This window comes from Lepisosteus platostomus, chromosome 5, assembly GCF_059453375.1.
Source record: "Lepisosteus platostomus isolate fLepPlt1 chromosome 5, fLepPlt1.hap1, whole genome shotgun sequence".
Lineage (NCBI taxonomy): Eukaryota > Metazoa > Chordata > Actinopteri > Semionotiformes > Lepisosteidae > Lepisosteus > Lepisosteus platostomus.
Genome location: NC_142615.1, coordinates 20,994,633 through 21,017,115, shown reverse-complemented (window position 1 = coordinate 21,017,115; position 22,483 = coordinate 20,994,633). Strand labels below are relative to the sequence as shown.

Below are 22,483 nucleotides of genomic sequence, written 5' to 3'. Positions count from 1 at the left end.
ACACAGGTAGCAACAGCAGAGTAATGGTTAATGGCAATAGATCACGCCCCTTTGAAGTCTGTTCAGGGGTGAGGCAGGGCTGCCCATTATCCCCCTTGTTATTCGTTTTGGCTATGGAGCCCTTAGCCTGTGCCTTGCGCCAGGATCAGGCCATTAATGGGATACCAGTGCCTGGAAGTGGGGGAGGAGAGGTAAAGACATCTCTATACATGGATGACGTCACCCTGCTCCTCTCTGACAATGCCTCAATTAGCAGAGCTCTGCAGTGATGTGATCGTTTCTCTTTGGCTTCCTCTGCAAAAATTAACAAATCTAAGAGTGAGATTTTTTATCAGAACTGGAAGGAGCCAAAAGAAGGACATGACCTCAGGCTGCAAGAGAAGAGAATTAAGGTCCTGGGGGTGTATTTTGGAGAAGAGATGGGAACAGTAAATTGGCAGAACAAATTGCCAATCTTAAACAAAAAACTGATGCAATGGAAGGACCGAGACCTCACCATGACAGGTAAGGTGCTGGTCATCAAAGCCGAGCTCTTGCCTGTCTTGAATTTTCTGGCTTCTACCTTCCCAATCCGACACCGTGTTGCGGCGGTGCTGAGGAGATGGATGTTTCAATTTCTATGGGGTGGGAAGCAGGAAAGAGTCAGAAGGGAAATAATGTACAGGCCGCTACCCTCAGGGGGGAAGTCTGTCCCAGATATTGCTACGAAGCTGCTGTGCATTTTCCTGGCCTCTGTGCTGAGAGGCTTTGCAACAGCACCTGCAGCGCGTACCTGGACTTATTGTGCCAGGCTCTGGGTAGGTAGGGAGGTGTTCAGAGTGTGGGGTGTCAGACCCAAGCTGGATGTCCCACTCTCTGACACATGCCCTGCAATTTATGGGACAGTTAAAAGTTTTCTAAGATCTCACCCAATTCGCCATATTCCCCTCCGAGATGTCAGCGTCCAAAAACTGGAAGATTTCGTTGCACCCCAGAACAATAGGCAGACCCCTGTGGGCATTTTAACATCAGCCCAAACAAGGAAGGTGTGGAAACACACATCCTCTAAGTTTCTGTGCAACATTCACAGAGATTTAGCCTGGAGTGTCGTCCACCAGTGCTTACCGGTACGAACTTTCTTAGTTCTTAGGCCTCACCCCCAGCCCTCGCTGCGTTAGGGTGGGCTGCGGCGAGGAGGAGACTGTGACCCATCTCCTGTGGTCCTGCTTTTTTGCCTTCTGGGCACAGTTTGAAGATTGGTTGCAAGCTCTCTCGCCCCAATTTACCCTGACCGCTGCTTTCGTCATATACGGCATCTCTCCTGTCAAACTTCCTCCTGACGTGTTTGACAGGATCTGGGCCGTGGTGAACAGTGGGAAAGACGCCCTGTGGAGAGTGAGGAACATGGGGCTGTTCAAAGGCATCGAGGTCCCAGTCAAGGCAGCAGGTAGCCTGGCCCTGTTCATCACCCGAGAGAACTATTACCTCAGAGATCTGTGGAGAGAAGGGAGGGAGGAAGCAGAAAATCTGTGGGAAATAGAGGGCATAGGTCAATATCTCAAGAAACTGTGAAAAACATTATCATGTTTAAGTAAAGATTGTGATTTGCTTCAGAAAAAATAAATTTTTGCTATGTAACTGGTACCGTGTCAAAATGTAATAAGATGTGATCATATATACTGTTTTAAGTATGTATATTAATGTAAAGCATTTGTGATGCCCTGTATTTGATTGTGTAAAGGAAATAAAAGTTCTTAAAAATCGAAATCGGTTCACCCAGAGCGAGGCTCCGCCATTGCACTCCAGCTGTGCTGACCCCTGCGAATTCCCCAAATGTGGGAATCTCGACTGCATAATTTCTGGTAGTGGGGGACTGTGTTCACGCTCTCCCCTGATGTGCTTGGTCCAATATCAGATACGGAAGAGTTACGACACCACGAGCTGCGATAGGATCCTAGTTCGAAAGGAGTCGATGCCACTGCTGGTTCCCGGTTTCTTTTAGTTAGAGGTCCGGAGAAGCATCTCAAGCTGGTTACACTTCTCCTTCCGGACATTCATTCCCTTTTCAAAGTCAGTCGTTTTGCTGTGGTCTGCATTATTTAGGCTGATTATCGAGGTTAGCCTTTATTTGGTCATGGGGGCCTCAGTACTGTGTGCTAATTCTAAAGACAGTTTCACCTGTTTTCTGATTGCTAGGTTCTGTACCAGTGCAGACATGTCAAATAGTGAATGGCTGTACCTCTATTGTATCCGTGCTCAATGAATGAAACCAGTAATAAATGAATATATTGTAGCATTTATAGGTTCTTTTCAGAACAAAAGACCAGTAGAGACGCAATTAACAAACCAAGCGCTAGCTTTATTAACAACCACACAAAACCAAACACAGAATATACACGCACATGAGGAGACGGAACACGTACACATCTTTATGGTGGTAATTACTTAACAACACGTTATACTCTTATAAGACTACACAGGGCGCTAGAAATACTAGGACATTATTTACACAGGTAGGGTCAGCCGCTGGTCATCGTGCCGTGACCCTCAGACTCTCCCCGGCTACCACTCCCAGCATGCCCAGCGGTACTACGAGGGCCTAGGGGCGCTTCCTCCTCACCACCAGGCGAGGGTGTTACACTGCCCCCACCTGAAGCGTCTGGCGTCTCGCCGACGTCGAACACCCCCCTCAGGCTGTACTCGTACTCGGCTAACTGCTGCGGAACCCTGCGTGAGCGCCCGCTGCGCCGCGGTGATGGCTGGCGACCCATGGACGCCCCACTATCGGCCGGCTCAAGCCCCGGCTGCTCCTCTAGAGGCTCCCTACACGGCTCCTCCTCCCGGGCCCGGTAGGGGGCCAGGCGGTCTCAGTGCAGGACCACCACTCTCCCCCGTGTTCGCAACCGGACACGGTAGCAGACCTCGCCCACCACCCCGAGTACCTCAGCGGGCCCCTCCCACGACGGCGCCATCTTAGGGCTGAGGCCTTTGCGGCGGCGCGGGTTGTACACTCAAACCGAGTCCCCGGGCTGGAAGGCAGGCCCCCTGCAGTGCAGGTCGTAGTACCGCTTCTGCCGGACCCCCGCCTGTGTCAGGTGGGTCCGTGCAAAGCTGTGCACCCGCTGCATCCGCTGCCGCAGGTCCCACTCGTAGTCCGGTCCAGCCGGTGGTGCCGACCCGTCTCCGGGCGGCGGGCCGAAGACCAGGTCCACCGGGGTTCGCATTTCCCGGCCCAGCATGAGCGAGGCCGGGGTGCACCCGGTGGATTCCTGGACCGCGGTCCTATACGCCCAGAGCGCAAGGGGGAGGTGGCGGTCCCAGTCCCGTTGGTGTAGGGACACCAGGGTGGCCAGCTGGGTGGCGAGCGTCCGATTAAACCGCTCCACCAACCCGTCGCTCTGGGGATGCAGCGGTGTGGTCCGCGTCTTAGTGATCCCCAGGCGCTGGCACACTCTGGCGAAGACCTGGGACTCGAAGTTACGCCCCTGGTCACTGTGTAACTCCTCCGGCACCCCCAGCCTGGCAAACATCCCCTCCAGCAGTGCATCGGCCACCGTGGGGGCACTCTGATCCAGGAGGGCGTAGGCCTCCGGCCACTTCGTAAAATAATCCATGGCCACCAAGACGTAGCGGTTCCCGGCCTCGGTGCGCCGAAACGGGCCCAAAACTTCCACCCCCACCCGCTCCATAGGAGCCCCCACCTGGTGTTGTTGGAGGGGGGCCCGAGAGCGCTCGGGGGGACCCTTCTGCGCCACGCACACCGCACACGTTCGGCAGTACCGCTGCACGTCTCTGTGGCAATGGCCTCGGAGACGCTGCAGGGTTTTTTTACCGCCGAAGTGCCCAACGCCCGGCTGGCCGTGCACCGCGGCCTCGCAGGGGCGCCGCGAGAGAGCGAGACCCCGCACGGTGCACGACAGTGAAGTCGTACTCCTGCAGGATCTCTATCCATCGCGCCATCTGCCCCTTCGGCTCCTTAAAATGGAGCAGCCAGGTGAGGGACACATGGTCGGTCCTCAACCGGAACCGGGTCCCGAACAGGTACGGCCTGAAGTGGTGGACCGCCGCCATCACCGCCAGCAGCTCGCGACGGGTCACGCAGTAGTTCCGTTCAGCCCTAGTCAAAGCCCGACTATAGTAAGCCACTACGCGCTCCCCATCCGGCCCCTCCTGCGCCAACACCGCACCCACCCCCGAGTCACTCGCGTCGGTGTCGAGAACATACGGCAACCGCGGGTCGGGGTAGGCCAGCACGGGGGCCCCCACCAGAGCTTCACCGGCCGAAGGCAGTCTCACAGCCCGAGTCCCAGTCGAAACGGCGGCCCTTGTCGGTTAGGCGGTGCAGCGGGGCAGCGATGCTGGCAAAGTCCCGGACGAACCCCAGTACGAGTACGAGGCCAACCCCAGAAAACTGCGGAGCTCCGTGACGGTGCGTGGAGTCGGCCAGTCCCTCACTGCGGCGACCTTACCTGGGTCCGTAGCACGGCGGATGCAGGCCAGCACCGCCTGGAGGTTCGTCAAGGCCTGGTCTAAGCCCCGGGCATGAAGTATCGGAGTCTAGGGCGTCATCTATCCTCGGCAGGGGGTAGGAATCTTTCCGGGTGACCTCGTTCAGCTTGCGGTAGTTGACGCAGAACCTCCACGAGCCGTCTTTTTTGTTTACCAGTACAGCTGGCGCCGACCACGGGCTCGCGGAGGGCTCAATCACCCCCGCTGCGGCCATCTCCCGGATCTTTTCCTCGGCGGCGGTCCGCTTGGCGTGAACCATGCGTCCCGGTGGGATGCGGATGGGCCGAGCGTCGCCGGTGTTGATCTTATGTTGGACCAGGGCAGTGCGGGTGCAGTCCTCATCTCTCGCCGCAAAGAGATCCTTGTTCTGGGTGAGTAGCTCCTGGAGCCGCTGCAGCTGGTCTTGATCGAGGCCCTCGCAGCTCCGTTGGTAGAGATCCTCAACGGCGCGCCTCTCTTCCACGCAACCTTCGGCCCCCGCCGCCGCCGCTTTGTCTGGCCCCCCGGCTGACTCGGGAGCAGGATCTGGCACGCTCGCTCCCCGGCTCACAGGCCTGGTCTGCCCCGGCGACTGCCGCCGCCGCCGCCGCCACCGCCACTGCCTCTTTTTCTCCCGGCTCCGGCAAGCCCGCGTCCCTCGGCCTTCGCCGGGCCTGCCCTCCACCAGGTGCAGTCCCTCCCCCTGCCACACCAACTCCTGCCGGCTCAAGTCCAAACTGGCCCCCACTCGCTGCAGTACGTCCAGTCCCAGAATGCAGTCCTCCTGGATGGGTGCGAGGTAGCAGGGGTGGCGCACCATGGCTGCACCTAGACGGAAGGCAAGCACCTGTTTCCCCCTGACTGCAGCGAGCTGTCCCGTCACGGTCCTTAGCCGCAGGCTGGAGGCCTCCCATCCTGGGGGGTTGGTGCCCTCGGTGTCGGGGAGGTTACCGATGAACCAGTGTCGAGTAGGGCCAGGCAGGGTTGGTCCTCGATTTTGCAGTGGAGGTACAGGCCCCGGCTACAGCCGACTCGCCCCACGGTGGCGTGAGGGGCACCGGTCTTAACATCGCTCTCCGGAGCGGGGGTTGAGGTGTTCAAGGGGCGGCCTTCCCCACGCTGAGCCGCCCCGTTCCCGTTTCCCGACGCCGATCGAGGAGTGCGAGGTTCGGGTGCCCGGCAGAACCGGGCTCGGTGTCCCCTCTTCCCGCAGCGGTTGCAAATCAGCGTGCGGGGCTGTTCCGCGGGGGTCGCTGCCCGGGCTGGCTCCTCTTCCCCCTCGCTGGATCCCTCCGTCGCCGTCTCGGTCAGCCGGCAGGGCGCACTGCGTCTGCTGGCACTTCCAGTCACCCCGAACAAGGCCTCAGCCCGTGTAGCAAGGGCCAAGGCCTGCTCCAGCGATGTTGGCGCGGCCAGCTGCACGTGGCGCCGCAGCTCCTCGGGTGAGAGGGCCTTGAGAAAAGCCTGGAGAGCCATCTCCCGCTGCGCCTCCCGGAGGAAAGTTGGGTATCCTCGGCGGGCGAGGAACGCGACATCAGCGGCAACCGGGCCCAGTCGCTCTCCTGGTCGGCGCCGCCGCAGGGCCAGCCTCTCCCGCATCAAGTCCGGCGCCTCCTCCACATCGAAGCGCAGCTGGAGAGCTGCTGCCAGCGCCACGTATTCACCTCTGTCCTCCTCCGGGACATCCAAGAGCACCTGGCAGGCCGCTCCTTCCATCTCCGCCTGGCTCCAGCCATTCGTCCGGGCCGCGAGCTGGAACTGCGCCTCGTAGATTTCCCACGGCGCTTCCCCATTGTAGCGAACTGGTCGCACCCGCGCCGATGGGTGTGGGAATCGCTGATCGGCTCCGGCAGGGAGAGTATCTTCTATCTGGGGTGCCCGCTGACCAGGAGTAGCGGCCAGTCGCCCCAATTCTACCCGCAGAACCACTATTGAATAGCCCTGGTAAGGGCTGTGGCCACCTGTCGCACCCAGGAGTTGCTCAGGCTCCCTATGTGCGCTGCCGATGGGTCTTGTTTCTTCCAGCGTCAGCCGGAGCTTATCAGAATCAGGTAGTGTCTGCCACGAGTTGTCCATTCTGCCCACTTCTGACACCAATGTAGCGTTTGCAGGTTCTTTTCAGAACAAGGACAAGTGGAGACACGATTAACAAACAAGCATTAGCTTTATTCGTTTACAACCACACAAAACCAAACACAGGATCTACACACACATGAGGAGACTGACGGAACACGTACACATATTTAGGGTGGTAATTACCTAACAACACACTATACTTTTACAGGACTACACAGAGCACAAGAATTACTAGGACATTATTTACACAGGTAGGGTCAGCCGCTGGTCATCGTGCTGACCCTCAGACTCTCCCCGGCTACCACTCCCAGCATGCCCAGCGGTACTACGAGCGCACAGGGGTCTCAGACTCCTGTTCTACCAGGACTGTGCACCTGACAGCTACATCTGCAAAGTTGTTCCCTCGAGTTACTGGAAACATTTCTTTATTATGTGATTTATACTTTACCACAGCTACTTCAGTCAGTAGCTGCAAAGCTTCTAACAGTTCAGAGAAAAACCCAGCATTCTTGATTGGAGTCCCTTCCATGTTGGGGAAATCCCTATTCCTTCACTGCCATCCAAAATTGTGGCATACACCAAATGTATATATACAGTCTATATAAATTGCAACAATTTTCCATTTAGCATATTTACAAGTTTCAATTAAATATTTTCATTCGGTCTGCTAGTTCTGCACCAGATTATTCACAGTTTATACAGCCAGGCAGGTAGCCTGCACAACACATAAACATGGCCCCTTGGCCACCGCGTCAAGGGGTCCTGAATAATAATAACCCACCAGACGATGCCTATCTCCATGCTCCTGCACCAGCACAACGGCTCACAACCCATTTCTTTCACTTACAGACAGATCACATACAGATGATCAGTCTGAGGGAATACAGTCCAGGGCCAGTGTCTGCAAGAAAGCTTGTTTCAAAACATCAAAAACGGTTTCTGCTGCAGGGGTCAAGGCAATTTTGTCTTTAGACTGCACTACCCCCCTTAAACCAATACGTCACTGGACAAGCTCGTTCTGAGAAGGCATTCACCCTGGCTTTATCATGCAGTTGGTTTTATACTCCTTTTTTTCCTCTTTAGATCCAATACTTGGAGTAGCCGGCCTTATGGATTCCGTAATTAGGTAAAACAATCACAATATCACATAACTCTATTGAGTTAGTTTACATAAATGCTATTTCATGCAGTAATTCCTTATAAAATGCTGCAGTCTGGGCCTAAAATAGGTCTGGGGTGTCCCCCACCCACATCAGTAGTTGAAACTGTACATCTTTTTCCAAGCAGACTGTGACAGCTTATATTTGCTTTAAACACAACCCTTGCACCCCTTCTCCTGTAGCCTCCTGTTACCCGTTAGAAAACGTTATATCACATCTTTGTGCTGTTTTAGTCTAAAAACAGGACAGCTGTGCTCCTGTGACCCCCAGTTACTGCACACTGTAAGATTATTTCACTTTTATTTAAATCCTGAGATAAATTTAGGAAGGCTACAGAGGGGTTTACTAGATTAAAGTTCACACACGGCTCTCGTTTCAGCTTCTGACAAGTTCTTTAATTGTGAAATCAAGCCTCTTTCTTACAATTTCTCCAAAAAACACCTTTTTTTTAGTAACTGTACACCAGCTTATTAGTAGTTTTGTCTTTGGGGTTTTATATCTCGGTATAACATTAAAGTCGTACAATAATTTCAACAAACTGGCGGCTCCCTTTTCTCCTCCTTGGGAGTCTTTTTACCTCCCATTTGCAGCGCTCGTACTTTTGCATGCATGCTTCGCGAGTTATTAAATCAAATCTGTCTCCGCTGTCCGTAATATCAGGAAAGCATAGTTGTACATTCTTGGCAACATCAGGTTTTAACCCACTCAAGTAAATTTGTTTTATTACTGTGGAAGTATCTTCATTCACTTCCTTCTCATCGGCTAACCCCGAGTATACTATCCATAAAGCTATAAACCTTTCTGTAAAATCTGAAACATCCTCACTTCCTTCTGCTGACATGCTGTCTAATCAGTTTTCGGTGGGTAATGCTCTTTCAAAAATCTCCACACTAATTCCCACCCTTCTCCTAGATTCTCTCTTAAGGCGTTCTATTTCTTCTTTTGGTGTTTCTTTTTCTGCATATATAACTTCGTTTCGTTAAGCCATTGCTTTTAGCTTTTCCATCAGAGATTTTTGTGTCTCATCTATGATATTCTGTTGAATTCTCAAATATTCCTCTAAATATTGTTTATTTTTATCCAAATGTTCATACACTTTTCTACATTCCTGTTCAGCCTAAATTCCGTCCGACATATTTCTTTGTTTCACATTGGATTAATCAAAATTCTTTTTTTCTTCACACCAAACCATTTTCACTTCTCCCACGCGCCCCGCGGAACCCCCCAGTCGAGACAAACTGACGAACTATCACAATTCGGGAACACGGACCAGGTTCCAAATCCTGGCTTTAAACACACAGTTGAATCGAGTTACCATTTTCGGCTCTTCTGTGAGTACAGTTCTAGTTACTACCTTCAGCCGTACTGCAGTCGTGTACCAGGATGCAACACCTGGATTGTTTCGCACGGGCAGGGCGAGACGCTATTCCTTCAGCAATCCCTTTTTTTCTACCCCACCTTCACAAAACAGGCATCTAAAAACACATACACCATTAACTCATTTTTCTGTTGTACTTGCTTCAGCACCACAGCAACATGGAGAGGACAAGGGACTTTTTAGAAAAGAGGAGTCCTTACCTCTTTTTAGAAGCGGCCGCCTAACTTTTCCTCTCCATGTCCGTGTGGTTTAATTTAGATGGATACTTCTTCATCATTTGGGTCACATATTCGCCAATCTGCCTCCTCCTTTTTAGAGGACGTTGTAAACCTTTAGGAACAATATAATCTAGCAACAAGGTTATGTCACTGTAATTAGGCTTAAGACAATCAAGAACAAGGCTTGCCTTTCTTCGAAATTCTTTACGGTCATCAGGCAATTTAGGAAAAGACTTAACTAATGCAAATAATTCACTAGGAGACCAATGTCAATGTACATAAGCTGGAGTTCCTTCTGGACCTGTAAAAGTGCACATTGGCATTTCACGAACAAGTGAAAAGGCTTTGGCTCCGGACCGCTTTCTAGTTTCGGTGGAGACTTTTTCTTTTTAGAAGGCATGGCCATGACTTTAGCTGCAGCTTGCTGTTCTTTAGTTTCAAGACTAGTCTTTTTTGAAGCTTCCCATTATTTCTGTGATTCCTCTTTCCATTACATAAGTTTTCCAATTCACTTTCTTTCCGTTCTTCTCCTTCTCTTCTAAGTTTCCCCTTCTTCAGAAAACTTCTTTTTCCTAATTCAACTTTCCTCTGTCCATTCTGATTCACTTACAAAGATCCTTCATAGTTATGGGCCCCTAATTATCATATATAAATTATGTGCAGGTTCCCTTACACCTATTACCCTAGCTTTACAGTTCATGAACATAAAACATTTTTTTTTACTCTAACCCAGGCTATAATTGTTTCTCTGAATTTGTCGTACATGTACTTTTGCTGGACTGCTCGGTCCCATTTTCATCTTTGAATTTTAATTTCCCATTTTTACCGATCGGTGCCTTACTTAGAACCTTATCACATCAACTACTCCGCAGAGCAAAAACCACACGTCTGTGTTAAGATAAGTTCTTTATATGAGTCCCAGACTCATCAAACCTGCGTGAGAACACCCCTGTGGCTCGCTTCTCAAACTATTAATTTTTAAGGATCACTTACTGGCGTCAGACAGCTGCCAATTCTCCAGACGCGTCTCTGGAAGGATAAACAATTTATCCTCTGAGGTTCGTCCAATTTTGCTAAAATTGTCAGGGTCCAGATGGAGTTTCAGCAGCCGTTCGCGTTCAGGTTTCTGATCCTGGACGAGCCCCCAAATTGTCATGGAACTATCAAGAAGCCACAAGAGAGAGTTCTCACCTGAGTAAGGTCTTTATTTCAATATTGCAAGCTCTGCTGCCACTTCGCAAAGTGCAACCAGAGACTCAATTTGTTACAAGCAGTACAGGGTTTTTAAAAGATGTTGCACTGTAAAAAAGCTAAGCGCTTTGTCCTTTCTAAAAGTTCCCCTTTCCCTAAGAGGAAACAGATTACATCAAAAAGCGAGAGAAGAGGCACTAGATTTGTTATTCAAAGCTAATCAGTTACTTTCAGCTAATTCTAACGACCCAGAAAGCATATATTGTTTTGGTAAATTGTCTTCTAAAGTAACCTAAACAGTGTACTTTGTTGATGCACTGTTTTCTAAAATTCTGCACGTACTGTAGCAAAGCATTTACATCCTTGAAATATATTATCTTAAAGCACCAATATATTTTTTGCAAAGCTCTCTACATTTTAAGAATGAATTTACTTATTAGATTTCCACTTCAAGACTTGTTCGGCTGGCGTTCTGGGAGTCGCGTTTATCAGAATTGTATTGAAATCGTTTCCCACAGAGCTCAAATGTCACAGCACAGCGATCCTCTATAGCGCCCTTTCTCCCGCAGCTCCGTCCTCATTGGAAGGAAGCAAGAGTGAAAGGCTGAAGTGAAATTGAGCGGGGACGAAGGCACTGAAGAGAGAGAACGTGGGAAGAAGAGAAAAACGCAAGGGAAAAAAAGCAGCGTCGTAAAAGAGGTGACGGAGCTGTCCTCTCAATAAGAAGGGTGCCAGCGAGCCTTGCTCTCGCTTACGGCCACACCCCCTTGAGCACGCCTGATATCGTCTGATCTCGGAAGCTAAACAGGGATGGGCCTGGTTAGTACTTGGATGGGAGATCGCCTGGGAATACCAGGTGCTGTAAGCTTTTAAGCGCAGGAGGCGCTCGCTCGCTCATTCCCCTGTTCACACGTGCAGTGCGGCTTTTCCACAGCTTTTCTTGCTTACGGCCACACCCCCTTGAGTTCGCCTGATCTCGGAAGCTAAACAGGGATGGGCCTGGTTAGTACTTGGATGGGAGACCGCCTGGGAATACCAGGTGCTGTAAGCTTTTAAGCGCAGGAGGCGCCCTATCCCCGCTCGCTCGCTCATTCCCCTGTTCACACGTGCAGTGCGGCTTGTCCGTCTGTTTATTTGTCAGCTGTGGCGAGACACGGGTGCTTGTGTATTAGCGTGAGCGTTTTTTATTCTGATCATGAACAGTTTTACAAGTCCGCAAAGGATCGAGGAAAGGTTTATCGCCAGCTGAAAAGAGACACCACGCTTCGGCTGTGGAGACTTGTTCGGCTGGCGTTCGGGGAGTCGCGTTTTTCAGAATTGTATTTAGATCGTTTTCCACAGAGCTCAAATGTCAAAGCACAGCAGCAGCTCTCCACAGCGATCCTCTATAGCGCCCTTTCTCCCGCAGCTCCGTCCTCATTGGAAGGAAGCAAGAGTGAAAGGCTGAAGTGAAATAGAGCGGGGACGAAGGCAGTGAAGAGAGAACGTGGGAAGAAGAGAAAAACGCAAGGGAAAAAAAGCAGCGTCGTAAAAGAGGTGACGGAGCTGTCCTCTCTATAAGAGGGGTGCCAGCGAGCCTTGCCCTCGTTTATGGCCACCCCCCCTTGAGCACACCTGATCTCGTCTGATCATGGAAACTAAACAGGGATGGGTCTGGTTAGTACTTGGATGGGAGACCGCCTGGGAATACCAGGTGCTGTAAGCTTTTAACCGGGGTAAAGTTAGCTTGAAGTTCGAAAACGATTTTGCCACGCCTGTAGCGTTTACACGAAACCTCTTAGAATCGCGAGAATACTTGCTTTGTGCATAAAATACATTGTGAATGCTTTCTCAGCCTTTACTTTTTCGTTTATATTACATTTTTTGGACCAAGCACGAATATTCTTTTGTCCATATCTTCGCAACGGAAGCACAGAACGCCTTCAAACCAAATGCATTTTAAAGACCACGACGTGGATATTTCCACAGCCTCTACATCAAAGTATCAGTGAGCTAATTATCTTTTTTTAAACCTCCGGTTTTTCATCGATGCGTAATTACGCACTAACTGGAACACAGGGGACCGCTGTATTCACAAGTTCACAACGCGAGAAATACTGTTCAATACGGCTTCATGCGAAAAACCCGTATATGACCATAGGCAACAGAATAGCGCAGTCTCCAATTACTCAGACTGTAAGCACGGGAATAAAGCTTTGTCTGATTTCTGAAACCCTTCCTTTACGTCCTGTTTTCATTCAGGTAAGAGTCAACTATATGCACAATACTACTGACAGCAGGAAGATTAAAATATTCTTTACTCAGCAGCTTATTAAAAACAGCTCCCATGATGTTCAAACCGATTTTTTACACAGAACACTGACACAGCTTTGCGTTCTGAATCTCTTTTTCTCGTGTGTTTATTTAATGTAAACACAATGCTGCAAGTAAGTGTTTTGCACACTAAGCAGAGAGCGATGTCTTCCTCGTTAGTATAGTGGCAAGTATCCCCACCTGTCACGCGGGAGACCAGGGTACATCAGGACGCGCATTGAAGTGAAAGCAGGATGCGCTGCGACATCCACTGTGCAGATCCCGCCACACAAAGAGGTGAGTGGGTCTGTTCGATCACAGCGCTAGGCGAATCCCCAAACAGTGTGAGTGGCAACAAACGAAACGGGCCTGTTTCCGCCCGGTTTCGATCCGGGGAAATCGGGCCCAGTAGTGGCGGGATCTGTACAGTGCATGTCGCAGCACTTCAATGTGCTTCCTAATGTCCTACCCCGAGAACAGAAAAGACAGCATCCACAGCAACAACAGCTCAGGTCTCTGCACAGGAGCTAAGCTGCCCCCATCTCCTCTGCTCTGCGGCTCCTGCGGAGTGGAGTCCTGCCTGGAGCCGTGTTTGCAGGCGGCGGCTCCCCGCGCCCTGTCTGTGCGTCGTGTCCAAGAGCTCCTGGGAGGAAGAGAGAGCCCTCCCACTCGGGGGCTTTTCCACGGTCTGTGTGAGGAGGGGCGGGTGTGTCCAGTAGCTTATCGAGCGGAAGCCTGGGGCGGCGGAGAGCTGTGATCGTGCAGACCTTGAGGTGTCACCTCTTTGTCTGCTTTCCCGCCCCCCCTCCGCCCAAGCTCTGCTCCAAAGTAGCCCGGCAACCCCTCACACCTGCACGTGTCACAACCTAAGGTGCGGTCATGAGACACCCATGGGGTGTCGTTCTGTTCTTGCTAATTGTTTCCTGCCCGTCGCAGGCAGGAGTCCATGCGAGGAAGATGCGCTGGACAGAGCTCAGAGGGTGCAGCTGGGTGGCTTTCCTTCTGAGTGACGTTCCTGCAACACTCTCCCGCTACTCTTGGTGCGCTCATGCCACAACACAGGAAGGCTGGAGCAGGTGGCTGTGGGCTCTGCGCACTGCCGAAATAGCTCAGTTGGGAGAGCTTTAGACTGAAGATCTAAAAGTCTCTGGGTCGATTCCGAGTTTCGGCATTTTGTTTCATCGCGCCCTATGTTCCTCTCTCCAGCGCCACCTGCCTAAAGTGACGCGTCCCTTTCTCAGCCCGAAAACGCAAGCGAGACACCAGCAGCGGTCCCTGCAGGTTTCCGTAGTGTAGCGGCTATCACGTTCGCCTAACCTGCGAAAGGTACCCGGTTCGAGACTGGGCAGAAACCGCCTCGTTTTGCACGCTCCTGTACTTCAAAGAGGTTTTGAGCGACCGGTCATTTGTTGCCAATGTATTTCCGGTGCCTTCATGCACTCTTGTACCAAACGCACGTTCCTTCTGTACACGGAGCCGATCATTTGCAATTGGGCTGTGCCGACAGACCAGGACGAGCTCTGTCGGCTCAAAAGCAGCGCAGGACCTGCAAGAACAACAGAAAGATTAGCATCCAGCGGGGGCCTCTTAGTGAGCCCAACAGCTCATCAAGAATCGGCTCCAGCATCAGGGCTGGGCGCATTGTTCCATTCTCCGCCCACTCTCGGTGTAAACAAGTCCCTCCTGGTCTCTGCTTGAAATGCACTTTCCTGCGTTTGCTTTGGTGTAACTGGCTTCCCCTGCATGGGCGAATGTGACGAAGATCCTTAGTAAGTCATTGAAGAAAACCGAGAAGAGGTCGGAGTGGCCTCTGTCGTTCATCAACGATCCAGTCAGGCAGTACTCCTCTGTAAAGCGCCGTTCGTTCACATCGATTGGCTTTTTTTTGCCTTCATTCGTGCGAGTAGTAAAAGCAGACGCCCCTATTCTGCCGTGACCCGGATTCGAACCGGGGTTGTTGCGGCCACAACGCAAAGTACTGACCACTATACGATCACAGCGAGTTACCGAGACACACGCGGCAGGGCGGAAAGGGCTGTGCTCTCTTCGTGTGACATAATTCGGAAAAGTCCTGACGTTGCATTTCAACTGAGCCCCAGTATACATCGAGTATACATCGACCCTTCGACACTCTGAGTGACAACTCTCTTGCGTGTTTTCTCATATTTATGTAGTTTGCTTGCATGATGCCGGGAACAGCATGGTTGTTCGCTGCCATATAGTCTAGCAGTTAGGGTTCCTGGTTTTCACCCAGGCGGTTCGACTCGGTTTTGCCTCCTGCTTTCCAAAAGATCAGCACCGTGTACGAAAGAGCCGCATTAAAACTACTCGAACGTGCAAAACGTGCGAGAAGAGGGGGCGCTTGTTTCCAACCGAAACTTCTCGCGTGTGAGACGAGCTGATCATCGCTGTGGGAGGGTTACTCTGGTAGACAGGGCTGACCTTCGGCAATAGGATTTATAGTCTCCAAGATGATATTTGCACTTTCTGGAGAGGCGATTTTCTCCACTTCAGTAGCCCGATTTCGTCGATTGCGTGGAGAGGGCTGTAGAATGTGGCGCCGCCTTTCCTGCTTCGTCCATGACAGGCGTGCTGGTCTCTGGAGAGAGAGCACGGTCCATCAGCGCACTCCAATAAAGGCACTGGAAGCAGCTGAATCGCATTGGCGAAGCTCAGCGCTGGGCCGCTGGGCACGTCTTCTCACCGTTTCCGTAGTGTAGTGGTTATCACGTTCGCCTCACACGCGAAAGGTCCCCGGTTCGAAACCGGGCGGAAACGGGAATCTTTTGTCGCCAGGCACAAAAGGGGATTGGGGATTCGCCTAGCGCTGTGATCAAACAGACCCACTCACCTCTTAGTGTGGCGGGATCTGCACAGTGCATGTCACAGCGCATCCTGCTTTCACTTCAATGCGCGTCCTGATGTACCCCAGTCTCCCGCGTGACAGGTGGGGACAGGTGACAGGTCCTATACTAACGAGGAAGACATCGCTCTCTCCGACCCCCGGCATCGTGTCCCGACCCACCGTGCTGGAAGCCGACGCGTGCTGTGATTCCTTTACGGAGCAGAAATGACAACCAAGGAGCCGAGAGATCATTTCAGCATTTCGCGTCTGAACGGAAAACACAAACGACCAACTCGGAATGACTTGCCTTTGACGCTTCTCAAAGCGTTCTTTGTGCATCGAACAGACCCACTCACCTCTTAGTGTGGCGGGATCTGCACAGTGCATGTCGCAGCGCTTCCTGCTTTCACTTCAATGTGCTTCCTGATGTCGAGTCGTGTGCCGTGCGGAGGCTCTGAAAGCGAGAGCAATGAAAAGGTGCACGACGCTGTGAAAGAAAACAGAGAAGTGAAAGGCAGTCATTTTTCTAAGGAGGTGAAAGAAAAGCTACTCCCCGTCGGGGAATCGAACCCCGGTCTCCCGCGTGACAGGCGGGGATACTTGCCACTATACTAACGAGGAAGACATCGCTCTCTCCAACCCCCGGCTTCGTGTCCCGACCCAGCATGCTGGAAGCCGACGCGTGCTGTGATCCCTTTACGGAGCAGAAATGACAACCGAGGAGCCGAGAGATCATTTCAGCATTTCGCGTCTGAACGGAAAACACAAACGACCAACTCGGAATGACTTGCCTTTGACGCTTTTCAAAGCGTTCTTTGTGCACGACGACTGCGCCGCCTAGCAGATACAAATGGGCTGTACAACTTTGAACTAGCAAATGGAAGAGGGCTAAGCCCCCTCTCCTTTAGCCCAGGTTCGATCTGTCTCCCAGAATCACCAGGGCGCACACACACACACACACCCGTGCCGTTGAAGTGCTCTGCTTCATTTCTAAGGGCAACTCAACATTCACTCCTACCCCGAGTGCAGAAAAGACAGCATCCACAGCAACAACAGCTCAGGTCTCTGCACGGGAGCTAAGCTGCCCTCATCTCCTCTGCTCTGCGGCTCCTGCGGAGTGGAGTCCTGCCTGGAGCCGTGTTTGCAGGCGGCGGCTCCCCGCGCCCTGTCTGGGCGTCGTGTCCAAGAGCTCCTGGGAGGAAGAGAGAGCCCTCCCACTCGGGGGCTTTTCCACGGTCTGTGTGAGGAGGGGCGGGTGTGTCCAGTAGCTTATCGAGCGGAAGCCTGGGGCGGCGGAGAGCTGTGATCGTGCAGACCTTGAGGTGTCACCTCTTTGTCTGCTTTCCCGCCCCCCCTCCGCCCAAGCTCTGCTCCAAAGTAGCCCGGCAACCCCTCACACCTGCACGTGTCACAACCTAAGGTGCGGTCATGAGACACCCATGGGGTGTCGTTCTGTTCTTGCTAATTGTTTCCTGCCCGTCGCAGGCAGGAGTCCATGCGAGGAAGATGCGCTGGACAGAGCTCAGAGGGCGCAGCTGGGTGGCTTTCCTTCTGAGTGACGTTCCTGCAACACCCTCCCGCTACTCTTGGTGCGCTCATGCCACAACACAGGAAGGCTGGAGCAGGTGGCTGTGGGCTTTGCGCACCGCCGAAATAGCTCAGTTGGGAGAGCGTTAGACAATTATCAACCCCCCATGACGAGGCAATATTTCATACCTTTGTTTCTTTGTGGGTTCAAAGTTCTGTCCTGTCGTTTCACACGTAACGTTTTGGTAGTTATCTCAATTTTCCTTTGCAATTATCTCCAAGATCATCATCAACTTTTTGTAAAACGCTACGCACAACTGATATTTAAAGAAAGTCCTGTACCAAAACGTCTTCGTAGGGAAAGACAACTTTTTTTTCCTTACGTCAGTCGCTACACGGTTACTCTTAAAATCCATTCATCGCCTTTAAAAAAAAGTTTCGTTTTTTATTGTGGTTCACTGACATTTCTGTCACAATTCTGAGGGACCCCAAATAAAATTCACTTGCCGGTATAAAGACGCCGGCGAGGATAAGACAGGTATCGAGCCACCTGCATATTTAGCGGCCGTTTAAAATAAAAAAATGGCGTGTAATGTTGCGAAGGGCTACTGTTTTTTTTATAGTTTGTCGATTGTAAGGGACGTGGGCCGCGACAGAAATACTGGACGGGGTGGGAAAAGGTTTATTGATGGTTTATTGTACCGCAACGGTCACAATTGACTCACCAGCAAAGATGGCGCCGAGGACACATCGACTCCCTCCCGCCCTGCCTCGACGCCAAACCGCCAAACCGCCGGTACGCGGGGGCGGGCGCCGGACATAGACGTCATAAACCCTTCCGAGGCGCAGGAATTATAGATCACTGTAATTTCTTCAAGACCCGGGTTAGGGACAGTGTGCCCTCCGTGAGAGTCTTCTGAGGAAGCCAGTGTCTCATGGGTGTCCAGGCTGGGTACCATCTGTCCATCACAGGACACACAGACACACACACTCACACATCCTGGACGGGACACCAGTCCATCACAGGACACACACACACTCACACACCCTGGACAGGACACCAGTCACTCACAGGACACACAGACACACTCACACACCCTGGACAGGACACCAGTCCATCACATGACACACACACTCACTCACACACCCTGGACAGGACAGCAGTCCATCACAGGACACACACACACACCAGGGCCAGTTTTCCCAGAAGCCAATTAGCCCAAAAGCCTGTCTTTGGACCCGGAGAACACAGGGAGAACATGCAGACTCCACACAGACAGTCCCCCCCCCCCCCGGGTCCAGACCCGAGCCCGGAGCCCCCCCGCGCTGAACCCCTCCGTACAGAGAACGCGGCGCCGGTGCCGACGACGAGCGGGACGCCCCCCCCCCCCCGAAAGCCCCTCGACGTCGGGGCCGCGGCCCGCCCCGGCGACAGCGCCCCCCGATCCGGCAGGCGGCCGGTCTCCCGCAGGGAGAAGACGATGAAGCAGCTGGGGAAAGTGTCTTCTGTCCGAGGTAGGAGCAGCAGGGCTGGGCGTTTTGTTGGAGCGAAGTCCCCCTCCAGATAACCCATGAACCCCGTCTCTACTGTCACTCCAGTCAGGACAGGAGGCTCTACTGTACACAGAAGGGGGTGGGGGTGGGGAACAAGCTACCCAGGCCTGTGGTTGAAGCCGATACCCCGGCTTCTCTCCAGACACAGCTGGGTGAGCTCCTCCAGTCAGGACAGGGGGCTCTACTGTACACAGAGGGTGGTGGAGGTGGGGAACAAGCCGCCCAGCCCTGTGGTTGAAGCCGATACCCCGGCTTCTCTCCAGACACAGCTGGGTGAGCTCCTCCAGTCAGGACAGGAGGCTCTACTGTACACAGAGGGTGGTGGAGGTGGGGAACAAGCCGCCCAGACCTGTGGTTGAAGCCGATACCCTGGCTTCTCTCCAGACACAGCTGGGTGAGCTCTTCCAGTCAGGACAGGGGGCTCTACTGTACACAGAGGGTGGGGGGGGGGGTGTGGAACAACTCTTGGGGCATTCTTGTTGTGAAAGGTGCTATATAAAAAACCTGAATTGAAATTGCATCTTACAGGTTTGGGTTTTTCGGAGATCTTGTCAGAGATCTTGTCTGACGTGCCCGTTTAAAAAATGTGACGGTACTCCTCACGTCCGAGCGCCGCCGGTCCGTGACGTAACGTATCCTTACACAACCATGACGGTTTCATCATGGACACCACGAAAGCCCGAAAAGTGGTTGACGTTTTAATTTGGCAACGCCACGATGGATCCCAGTTTTTTTTTATCTTGGAGGCCAAAGAGGACAAAAAAGGAAACGTCCGGAGGTGGATCGATGGTCATCTCTGCGCTTGTTCTGATGTTCTGGAAAAAACAAAACAAAAAAAAACGGCTCGCTTGCCCGGTCGTGTAGTGTTTCCACACCCCACGCAAATCAACTTCTCTTCGCCCCCGGGGGCTCGTCGCCCGCCGCACCCCTCTCACGTGATAGGGGCTTCCCCCGGCTGTGACGTACTTACCCTACCCCCTTCGGCCAACGTCATACCGAAGATCGCGCTTCGGGCCGCGGCGATGTTGACGGACTGTCTTGTAGCGTGAGAAGGGTTTACATTTCGACTTAAGGAGTTGGCCATCGTTATATTTCGCGAGGTATAATACGGGGGGAAAAAAAACATTTATATTTATCAACCTACTAGTAATACTGGGTGGATGTCACGTTCCCCAAAGTTCAGTGCCTCTCTCTAATAAAGTAGAAAAGCGACATTAAACTCCATTCGAAACGGGAGAAATCACCAGGACACGATCCAACTGACGTCCGGAAAAGAAAAAAGAGAACTCCTATTCCCATTTGTAATGACCCCGTCGTGTTTTTCCCGGTGTACGCTTATCTTTCGGAGACCGTTTCTCTCTGGTGTTGTTTTGCTGTTGGAATAAATGCCGAGGTGACCCTTCTGTGTGGAGTCTGCGTGTTCTCTCCAGCGGGTCGTTTCCTCCACCGCAGGGGCTGGTCAAACCGGGGTCTCCCAATCGTCACAGAAGTGTGTGTCGTTTTGGGTGGTGCGGGGGGGTGCATCGGGGATACTGCGCCCCGAGGGGGTGACCTCTCACCTTGCTCCGGACGAAGGGAGAAGACCTGTACCTTCACGAGTCCAGGTTGTGAAAACTTCTTCTGGCAGTTCAAAACGTTTCGAAGGGACTACAGCGCTACCCTGTTTTCCATTTCTATCGTGTATTATTATACAGTCATAAGTATCTGTCCTGATCACAGAGTCCCCCTCTCACTGCCAGGACTGAAGCCCAGTGCAGCACGAATAATAATAATAATTAATAAGTCTGGACCCTCCACTCAGAGGTCTTCCCAGGTCAGGGGGATCCCCTCCAGCCCCCCCTGGATGATGCTCCAGTCCGCTCAGCACACAGCAGCTCTCAGTGGGGAGGAGAGCAGAGGGATGGAGCCAGTTCAGAGAGGGGGGGGTGATTGGGAGGCCATGATGGGTCAAGACCAGGGGGGGAATCAGGCCAGGACACTGGGGTAACACCCCTACTCTTCTCCAGAAACACCCTGGGATTGTTAATGAGCACAGAGAGTCAGGACCTCGGTTTGACGTCTCATCTGAAGGACGGCGCCTGTTTACAGTCCAGTGTCCCCCCTCACTATACTGGGGCATCAGGACCCACACAGACCGCAGGGTGAGAGCGCCCCCTGCTGGCCCCACTCACACCTCTCCCAGCAGCAACCTTGGGGGGGGGGGGGGGGGGAGGGAAAAAAACAAAAGCTAAACAGATTTTTTTTTAAAAACATTTTATTGATGCTTTATAAAAGTCCAGTCCAGTCTGGTGTCCCTCAGCTCCAGTCCAATCCTGTCTGGTGTCCCTCAGCTCCAGTCCAGTCCAGACTGGGGTCCCTCAGCTTCGGTCCAGCACAGTCTGGTGTCCCTCAGCTTCGGCCCAGCACAGACTGGGGTCCCTCAGCTTCGGTCCAGTCCAGTCTGGGGTCCCTCAGCTTCAGTCCAGCACAGACTGGGGTCCCTCAGCTTCGGTCCAGCACAGTCTGGGGTCCCTCAGCTTCGGCCCAGCACAGTCTGGGGTCCCTCAGCTTCGGTCCAGCACAGACTGGGGTCCCTCAGCTTCGGTCCAGCACAGTCTGGGGTCCCTCAGCTTCAGTCCAGCACAGACTGGTGTCCCTCAGCTTTGGCCCAGCACAGACTGGGGTCCCTCAGCTTCAGTCCAGTCCAGTCTGGGGTCCCTCAGCTTCAGTCCAGCACAGTCTGGGGTCCCTCAGCTTCGGTCCAGCACAGACTGGTGTCCCTCAGCTTCGGTCCAGCACAGACTGGTGTCCCTCAGCTTCAGTCCAGTCCAGTCTGGGGTCCCTCAGCTTCGGTCCAGCACAGACTGGTGTCCCTCAGCTTCGGCCCAGCACAGACTGGGGTCCCTCAGCTTCAGTCCAGTCCAGTCTGGGGTCCCTGAGCTTCAGTCCAGCACAGTCTGGGGTCCCTCAGCTTCGGTCCAGCACAGACTGGGGTCCCTCAGCTTCGGTCCAGCATAGTCTGGTGTCCCTCAGCTTCGGCCCAGCACAGACTGGGGTCCCTCAGCTTCGGTCCAGCACAGACTGGGGTCCCTCAGCTTCGGTCCAGCACAGTCTGGGGTCCCTCAGCTCCAGTCCAGTCCACTCTGGTGTCTCTCAGCTCCGGTCCAGTCCAGCCTATTGTCCCTAGGCTCCAGTCCAGTCGTCTGGTGTCCCTCAGCTCTGGTCCAGTCCACTCCAGTCCAGTCCAGTCCAGTCCAGATCTTATCAGGCACAAAACCAGGAAAGGAACCTGGAAAGAATATTGTTATTGCAGGTGTGAGGGACACAGACACAGACGTCACCATGACATCAAACAGCAAGAGGAGACTCCTCCTTGAATCACAGACACGACCGGGCGGCGCCCCCCTGTCTGCTCACCTGCACCTCCTCTTCCTCTTCTTGTCCTTCCCGGCAGCCTCCTCCTCCTCTCCCTCGCTCTTCCTCTCCTGAGCTACGGTCTCCGCCGCCTCCATCGGCTCGTCCTGATCTTCTGTCTCCACCGACACGCAGCTCAGGGACTTTAAAAAGGCGCATCGGCGCTTCTGAAGCAGAGACAGGAGAGTCACGTTAAGAGTTGGACTGGACACTCCAGTACATGAACACTGCACTGAGAAAGAGAGGGGTTCATACAGACACACTGACTGGACACTCCAGTACATGAACACTGCACTGAGAGAGAGAGGGGTTCATACAGACACACTGACTGGACACTCCAGTACATGAACACTGCACTGAGAGAGAGAGGGGTTCATACAGA

General features: G+C 52.9%; 4 non-coding genes and 3 pseudogenes across 4 annotated transcripts; 5 read left to right on the top strand and 2 right to left on the bottom strand.

Moving 5' to 3' along the window:
• The first annotated feature begins 1,702 nt into the window (after positions 1 to 1,702).
• LOC148664734 (U1 spliceosomal RNA) lies at positions 1,703 to 1,873 on the top strand. Its single transcript, XR_015938678.1, has one exon. It is a non-coding gene; the product is annotated as a U1 spliceosomal RNA (small nuclear RNA).
• A 9,366-nt stretch (positions 1,874 to 11,239) lies between these two features.
• Positions 11,240 to 11,358, top strand: LOC148664733 (5S ribosomal RNA; annotated as a pseudogene).
• A 74-nt stretch (positions 11,359 to 11,432) lies between these two features.
• LOC148664732 (5S ribosomal RNA) lies at positions 11,433 to 11,541 on the top strand (annotated as a pseudogene).
• A 535-nt stretch (positions 11,542 to 12,076) lies between these two features.
• On the top strand, positions 12,077 to 12,195 carry LOC148664731 (5S ribosomal RNA; annotated as a pseudogene).
• A 2,515-nt stretch (positions 12,196 to 14,710) lies between these two features.
• On the bottom strand, positions 14,711 to 14,782 carry trnah-gug (transfer RNA histidin (anticodon GUG)). The gene has a single exon. It is a non-coding gene; the product is annotated as a tRNA-His (tRNA).
• Positions 14,783 to 15,487: 705 nt separating this feature from the next.
• trnav-cac (transfer RNA valine (anticodon CAC)) lies at positions 15,488 to 15,560 on the top strand. The gene has a single exon. It is a non-coding gene; the product is annotated as a tRNA-Val (tRNA).
• Positions 15,561 to 16,176: 616 nt separating this feature from the next.
• On the bottom strand, positions 16,177 to 16,248 carry trnad-guc (transfer RNA aspartic acid (anticodon GUC)). Its single transcript has one exon. It is a non-coding gene; the product is annotated as a tRNA-Asp (tRNA).
• Between the last annotated feature and the right edge of the window lie 6,235 nt (positions 16,249 to 22,483).